Source organism: Salvelinus namaycush, chromosome 5 (genome assembly GCF_016432855.1).
Source record: "Salvelinus namaycush isolate Seneca chromosome 5, SaNama_1.0, whole genome shotgun sequence".
Taxonomy (NCBI): domain Eukaryota; kingdom Metazoa; phylum Chordata; class Actinopteri; order Salmoniformes; family Salmonidae; genus Salvelinus; species Salvelinus namaycush.
Window position 1 is genome coordinate 39,616,526 of NC_052311.1, and position 8,321 is coordinate 39,624,846.

The 8,321-nt window shown below is 41.7% G+C and overlaps 1 pseudogene; it reads left to right on the forward strand.

Moving 5' to 3' along the window:
• The first annotated feature begins 5,900 nt into the window (after positions 1-5,900).
• LOC120047107 lies at positions 5,901-6,785 on the forward strand (annotated as a pseudogene).
• Positions 6,786-8,321: the final 1,536 nt, after the last annotated feature.

Sequence of the window (8,321 nt, forward strand, 5' to 3'; positions counted from 1 at the left end):
TCCCCATTTCAGGAGTTCTTGACTTGTCAGGCTACAAAAAAAGGTCAATTTGTCAGCATGACACATCAATTCATGTAGCCATAATCAATGGCAATCGCTGAACGTCATTAGGCACACTTTTTGAGTTTATGGTCAATTTATACTACCGGTAGCCAGTGATGCAGTGGTACATTTTTTGGGATAAACTCTGATTGGTGGTTTGGGTGAAAATAGTAACACTCCCTATACTTTCAATGCATTTTTTTCTGAAAAAGGTGGATAATCTGCGTTTAGTTGCGTTTACCCTCCACTTGGCCTACACCACTACCGGTAGCCTACCCTCTCAGCCGAGGCAATTTTACACACACGAACGCATGCAGAGCAGGTAGTTGAATCAAAACATGTTTACGCCCTAGTTCATAAGTTGTCCATAATTTATGGGTTGAATACTTGGAGTCTTCACAGATCCTGTGACATAAAACACTACCTTTCTTTCCTTAATGGCATTTATGACAGTGTTCTTAGTCATTTATAAGCTTTTAACAATTGAATTAGAACACTGAACTTAAACCCCGTACAATTCCTGGATCTTGGAGATCTGGAAAATACAAATGTAACTATGCCTATGTTGCATTTCATTATGTTTCACTGTGAAAACAGTTCTTATGGGCACACAAGTCCAAAATAATGTAGACCTATGCCATTGCAAAATTGAATGCTTCTAACCGAAAGAGTCAACTATAGGCCTATTGTCATTCATGTTGGATGGATTGGATGCACATTGGTGTCTAGCTGTAGGCTAGTAGTTTAGTGATATTGGCAACCATCATCAGTTGATGATGAAAAAAATATTGTGTGATAGAAAATAATGACGCTAAATACATGGTCTACTTCTTCTGGCCACGGCTGGCACGGCTCTCTAAACAGCTGACTGAAAAAAGCAAACAATGATAAATCAACGGATAAATCTAATGCATTAGAATAAAGGCTATTTTTATACTGAGTGGACAGGCAGTGGACAGGGAGACGTTTGTGCAGCCACCTAGAAATACATGGTTTAAACCATGACAGAGGGTTGGGGGTGTTCGTTTCATTTGGAAGCATTTCTTTTCATATTTACCACTGCATTTTAACAAATAGGAGAATGGTTAAATTGACATTATTTAGGGACCCCCCCTCCCCCAAAGTTTGACTTTTGTTGCATTTAGGGTAGCTAATGTCTCATTCAGGGGAGTTGAGCCCCCGTGGCTCCCTCATAATTCGCACCCTGCTGCCTCCAATCTTTAAAATGTTCTTAAAAGGTATGTAGTATTAGTGTACCAAGTTTGATACCTATATCATGAAGTGGAACAATCTGAGGTAAATTTGATTCTTATCGGCTGGACTATATCAGGTGAGCAGAGATTACTGATGATTACAGAGTCCTCTCTCTCTCTCTCAACTCTGTGTTCTTTTTTCACTTTCTGTGCCAAACGATACTTTAGAATAAGGCTACTTTTAGAACTTGAAATACAGTACAAACTGACAGAGGCCAGCTCAAAGCATGATGTATATGCAATCATGTATATAAACCCTGGATTGCTGATGCTATGTTTTGGCCATTGAGAGGCTTTGAAGCCACCAGTCGGCCATATTGGCACTCCCCAGTAGGAGCAGTCCTCCATAGGAATGAATGTAATTCTACAGTTTTTCAATTAAATGTTTCAAGGACAAAATTACATGTATTTAAGTAGTTTTTTGTTGTAGTGGGGATAGTAACATTAATTATCTAAAAAAAATGATACTTTAAGGAAAATCTTTTTATATATTTGTAAAAAAAAAATATATATATATATTATATTATATTATTTTAAAGTATCTGTAATAGAATAACGTGGCAAAAACAAATGTAGGGGGATGGGGGAGTGCCATGATGGAGGCAAGGTGGCTTCAGCACAGCACCCTCTATTAGTCAGTTAGTGTACACAGTGCCTTCGGAAAGTATTCAGACCCCTTGACTTTTTCCACATTTTGTTACTTTACAGCCTTATTCTAAAATAGATTACATTGATGAGGGGGGAAAACAATCTACACACAATATGCCATTAATGACAAAGCAAAAACTGTTTAGAATTTATTTCTAATTCATATATATTTTGTATAATAATATCACATTTACATTAGTATTCAGACCCTTTACTCAGTATTTTCTTGAAGCACCTTTGGCAGCGATTACAGCATTGAGTCTTCTTTGGTATGACGCTACAAGCTTGGCACACCTGTATTTGGGGAGTTTCTCCCATTCTTCTCTGCAGATCCTCTCAAGCTCTGTCATGTTGGATGGGGATGCACAGCTATTTTCAGGTCTACCCAGAGATGTTCGATCGGGTTCAAGTCCGGGCGCTGACTGGGCCACTCAAGGACATTCAGAGACTTGTCCCGAAGCCATTCCTGCATTGTCTTGGCCGTGTGCTTTGGGTTGTTGTCCTGTTGGAAGGTGAACCTTGGCCCCAGTCTGAGGTCCTGAGCTCTCTGGAGCAGGTTTTCATCAAGGATCTCTCTGTACTTTACTCCGTTAATATTTTCCTTGATTAGTCTCCCAGTCCCTGCCACTGAAAAACATCCCCACAGCATGATGCTGCCATCACCATGCTTCACAGTAGGGATGGTGCCAGGTTTCCTCCAAATGTGACGCTTGCCATTCAGGCCAAAGAATTCAATCTTGGTTTCATCAGACTAGAGAATCTTGTTTCTCATTGTCTGAGTGTCTTTAGTGCCTTTTGGCAACTCCAATCGGGCTGTCATGTGCCTTTTACTGAGGAGTGGCTTCCATCTGGCAACTCTACCATAAAAGCCTGTTTGTTGGAGTGCTGCAGAGATGGATGTCCTTCTAGAAGGTTCTCCCATCTTCACAGAGGAACTCTGGAGTTCTGTCAGAGTGACCATCGGATTCTTGGTCACCTCCCTGACCAAGGCCCTTCTCCTCCGATTGCTCAGTTTGGCAGGGCGGCCAGCTCTAGGAAGAGTCTTGGTGGTTCCAAACATTTTCCATTTAAGAATGATGGAGGCCACTGTGTCATTGGGGACATTCAATGCTGCAGAAATGTTTTGGTACCCTTCACCAGATCTGTGCCTCAACACAATCCTGTCTCGGAGCTCTACGGACAATTGCTTCGACCTCATCGCTTGGTTTTTGCTCTGACAACTGTGGGACCTTATATAGACGGGTGTGTGCCTTTTCAAATCATGTCCAATCAATTTAATTGACCACAGGTGGACTCCAATCAAGCTGTAGAAACATCTCAAGGATGATCAATGGAAACAGGATTCAACTGAGCTCAAGTTCCAGTCTCATAGCAAAGGGTCTGAATCTGTTTTTTTATTTTATTTACATTTGCAAATATCTCTAAAAACCTGTTTTCTCTTTGTCATTATGGGATATTGTGTGTACATTGCTGAGGATTTGTTTTTATTGAATCAATTTTAGAATAAGGCTGTAACTTAACAAAATGTGGAAAAAGTCAAGGGGTCTGAGTACTTTCCGAAGGCACTGTATAGATTATTGTGTAAATGCCCAAGGTACATAGCCTACCGCAGGGTTCCCCAATTTACATTTTTTCGAATTTTCGTTGTTGGACATAAAAGACTGTAAAAACACCAGGAAATCAGCTCCAAGTGATTTTAATTTTGGATATCTGTTCATAAGTATTCCCACACATAGAGAGACATGATCATATACAAATGTAAGAAAATGTTTCAAATTATTACGTTTTAGTCAAATACTGGGCAAAAACTGGTTGAATCAACATTGTGATGACGTGGGAATCAACGTGGAAAACTGATTGGAATTTAGTATTTTTTTCACCCAACTTTTAACCTAAATCCAATGAAATGGTCAAATGTTTTGTTGATTTCACATTGAATTCACCTTAGTTGACAACTCAACCAAATGTAAATCAAAACTAGATGTTTGTGCCCAGTGGGATGATTCTCTCGCTCTCTCCCTTAGATAACTGTGACAAAGGCTCACCAGCGCCCATAATTCCACCATTTGACATTGTTGTTTTTCAACCTCACTCAGACGCATCTGAGCTAACTACACTGTGCGCCCTTAAGTACACAAATGTTTGTGTGCGTGTTCATTTGTAAACAAGTTATTGTTTAATTATAACTTTGCGTGAACTTTGCTGATCAGTGGGGCGAAGCATCTCTCCCCTTCAGCGCGTAATTATTCAGGCTAATTGCTGGCCCTGTTCACAGAGCATAAAGCACTGCTCATCCCTCAGCATGGCTATCTCACATGCCTTCATTTCACTGGCTGTGTCCCAAATAGCACCTTATCCCCTATGTAGTGCCCCACTTTTGATCAGAGCCCTATGGGCCCTGATCAAAAGCAGTGCTCTACATAGCTGTTAGGGTGCAATTTGGGAAGCACTCACTGGCTGTCTCCTCAACAGAAACATTAACAGCATTTGAATGGTTCAATGTCTCTTATGATCCTAGTTGTCAAGATAAAAGCATATGGTGCTGAAAAGAAGGAGGGGGTAGATATACATGTTATTTTTTTATTCTCACGTCTAAAATGGATATAATAATAATAAAGACATGACGTTAGCAATTTGTCTGTCTTTACACCGTAAACATGCATTGTTGTCCCACCCAGTCTGTTCTCCTTCCAAATCAATGCTGGGTAATCAGAGAGGACACAAAGCCACATATATACGACTGTCATGGTGAGGCCTCCCTCTCTCTAAAGATGAGCAAAAAAGACTATATAAAATAAATAATACAAATACTTCGCTATATTGTATGCTACATTATTTTTAAACAATTATATTATTTTATCCCCCTTGCTAGAATAATGACACTTAGCTTTTTTCTAAAATGCTTTATGATATTGGAGAACACATTAAGAGGGATCTTAGACCATTTTCTCCATACAGAATCTTTCCAGATCCTTGATATCCTTCCTCTGTACTTATGGACTGCCCTCTTCTATTCAAATCACAGGTTTTCAACAGGGTTCCAGTCCGGAGACTGAGATGGCCATTGCAACATTTTGTGGTCAATTAACCATTTCTTTATGGATTTTGATGTGTGCTTGGGGCTATGGTCTTGCTGGAAGATCCACTTGAGGCCAACATTAAGCCTCCTGGCAGATGCAACCAGGCTTTTGGTTAAAATGTCCCGGTACTGGGTAAAGTTCTTGATGCCATTGACCTGAACAAGGGCCCCAGGACCAGTGGAACCAAAATGGACCCATAACATCAAAGATCCCATTTTTTACAATAGGTATGGGGTTAATCTCTTATTATGCTTCTTTATTTCAACGCTAAACCCACCACTGGTGTGTGTGGCCAAAGAGCTCTATTTTCAGGTCACCTGACCATACCACCGGTTCCAATCAAAGTGCCAATGCTGTTAAGCAAACTCCAGGCGTTTACATTTGTTCAATGACATGAAAATAGAGCTCTTTGGCCACACACACCATTGGTGGGCTTTGCTTTGAAAGAAAGATTGGCACCCTTGTACTTTTGAGCTGAATGCATTTCCTCTTCACCTTTGAGACCACATCCCGCTCTATAAATCTCACATCAGTTCATTTTCAGTTCCTCCCTATCGCTCACAACTGTTACGATGGCATCTCTGTCTGTGTCAAACAACAAATTCTCCCTGAATCTCTTCAAGAAGATCAGCGAGAGGAACAGCGAAGGAAACATCTCTCCTCTGATCATCTCCTCTGCTTGGCTATGGTATTCCTTGAGGCCAAGGGCAATACTGTTACACAGATGTCAGAGGCGCTGCACCTCCACAAAGCTGAGGGTGACATCCATGATGGGTTAAAAAAAACTCCTGTCTGAGCTGAACAAAGACAAACCCCATACACACTGAGCCTGGCCATCCGCCAGTTTGAAGGGGCCAGGGGCAATATTGCCGCACGGATGTTAGAGGCCCTGCCCCGCCACAAAGCTGATGTGTTCAGAAAACTCCTGTCTGGGCCCCGTCCGCACTACCCCCTATGCACTGAACCTGGCAAAGCCTTTACAAAAGCTTTTCTCTGTGAAACTAGAAAGTACTACGGTGCCAGGTTAGAGTCTGTCAACTTTGAGTCCAATGCAGAGGCAGCTAGGGTTAATATTAACAACTGGGTGGATAAAAAGACAGAGGGAAAACTCCAGGACCGGTTGCAAAAGGGAGCTGTCAACAACCAAAACTTGTTGGTGAATGCCATTTATTGCAAGTGAGGAAAGGAGTTCAAGGAGAGATCCACCAGAGAAGCTCAGTTCAAGGTGAGAAGAAATTAGAGGACGCCAGTGAAAATTATGTATCAGGAGAGCATGTTCTGCTTGACCTTAATCCCTGAGGTCAACTGCTAGATTCTGGAGCGATCTGAGCATGCTCCCGGAAGAGATAGAGGACAAACTGGGCTGGAGAAGCTGGAGAGGGAGCTCACGTATGATAACTTTGTTGCATGGACCAGGTGGGACATATGCACTTCCCCAGATTGAAGATGGAGAAGACCTGCGACCTAAAAGCCGTTCTGGTCAGCATGGGCATGATGGACTCCTTTGAAGAGTTCATGAGCAATTTCTCAGGTATGTCACCCAACAACAACGTGGAGTTGTCTGAGGTGGTACACAAGGCCTTTGTAGAGGTGAATGAGGAAGGCACCGAAGGCTGCGGCTGTCACAAGGCGGTCTCCCTGATCAGTAATGTTAAAAGAGCATAATATACGTACCTTCAAAGTCGACCACCCCTTTCTGTTCTTCATCCGCCACAACAATACTCAAAACATCCTCTTCTGTGGCAGGTACTGCTCCCCTTAAAGTGATGCTACAGAGGTTTTGTATAAACGGGCCCCCAAGATTTTGCACAATTGTGTGCAACGTCATTCATTTCATATATGTTACGTCCTGCAAAAAAAAGATATGTTACGAATTCCAATTCATACAATTGGACTTTGCAATGCTTAAGGGTGATCGTCCTTGTAAACAACATTGTCATTTGTAATAATTATGGTCATTTATGTAATCTCGGTTAACCCAGAAGTAAAATCTTGTGTAATTTGGTCAGCTGCATGATTAACTTCTGGGCCAAAACGTGTTAGAAGTTGAGAGTTCCGGCAAACACGAAGGCCTAGATTCAATCAGATCAAGCGCTAACCGGCGTTAGCCAGCACCCGCATAGCTGATGTTTTGGCAGTGTAAGAGGTGGAACTCTGTTGGATTTGTCAAATCGGTGAGGAGCTGCTCTTGTGATCATTGTCACGAAGCCATACCCGCCCCACTTGCGTTGGAAGTTCAGAACGTGAAAGTGTACGCTATATAGAAATAATGACGCTCAAATTGAAAATCATTAAATGTGATCATGAGGATTTCTATCAGTCTAATCGAGGTGTAGATACAAATTCACATTCCAGTGTTCGGACTTGTAAACATGGCTGTATGGCATTTCTCTTAAAGCGACTCGGTGCAGCCAATGGCAATGTCTGCTTTAGGTATAATGCTGGGAGCCGCTTCTGGATTTGACAGCTCAAAAGCAGTCCCACCTCTGACACTGTCAAAACATCAGCTATGCGGATTTCGGCTAAAGAGAATCTGATTATATCGGGCCCAAAGTCTCCACCCACCCACCCTCACAAAGCCAAAGCCCCCCCCCCCCATGCGCAAAGCACTTGAATTGAAGCAGTTTAAGCACTGCCTTCGCCCAATCCTAAAACATCCAAACAACAAAAAAGCAGAACTTCTGCTGCTTGTCATCTCAAGCATCCCATTCAGCTCCAACTGATTCTTTGGTCTACACGCAGAATCTGCCTACAAGAGATTATACTGCTATTTTATGTTTGCAGAATTGTTTAGTAATGTAATTATGTTGCATAATAATGTCTGTAATCTTAATTTGAACATTTGTGTGTTTAATTTGTGTCTGAAAAAAACGACATAAAAGGTTTGGCAACCTACAGAAACATGTATTATAAATCATAACAGTGACATCACTGATCCATGCCCTGCTTTTTCACGCAAGTGTGCCAACAAGATCCGACCTGTGCAGGCTCAGATATTTTCATTTCACACGATCCTTTTCCGCCTAGTTCCAGCAACTATGATGGATCCGTAACCAGGCCAAGCTTGGTTTGGTTCGGCTCAGTAGTGTGGAAGCTCTCATTACGCCATGCGTAGATATTTGCTTGTTAGACCAGCAGTAACCACAAAAGTTCAACATCATCTGTTGGGAGAGTTAACATCTGCTCCTTCCTTGTTTAGGGTTCAAAATTTTGACTTCAGAACTTTTAATTTAAGAGGCAATCATTTCATCCAGACTTTTTACTTCTAGATTCATCTGGCCTGGCTCTTGCAAAACAA